Source organism: Grammomys surdaster, unplaced genomic scaffold, assembly GCF_004785775.1.
Source record: "Grammomys surdaster isolate TR1022 unplaced genomic scaffold, NIH_TR_1.0 124160, whole genome shotgun sequence".
NCBI lineage: Eukaryota > Metazoa > Chordata > Mammalia > Rodentia > Muridae > Grammomys > Grammomys surdaster.
The window spans coordinates 119,843-120,062 of NW_021619243.1; the positions used below are offsets into that span (position 1 = coordinate 119,843).

Genomic DNA, 220 nt, shown 5'->3' on the forward strand with positions numbered 1-220 from the left:
TATTTTTACCAAACTCCACATCTGACAGAGCACTAACGTCTAGAATACATAAAGAACTCAATAAGCTAGGTATCAAAAACAAACTATAAAACTGAAAATCATTGTACAGATGTAAACAGAGAACGGCCAATAGGCTGAGAAAATGTAAAGAAATGTTCAACATCATTAAACAACCTGGAAATCTAATATAAATCAGATGTACATTCAGATTACACTCTAC

The 220-nt window shown here is 31.8% G+C and overlaps 1 pseudogene; it reads right to left on the reverse strand.

Annotated features, from left to right (window-relative positions):
- LOC114636461 overlaps positions 1-220 on the reverse strand; it is a 30,093-nt pseudogene that overhangs the window by 7,436 nt on the left and 22,437 nt on the right.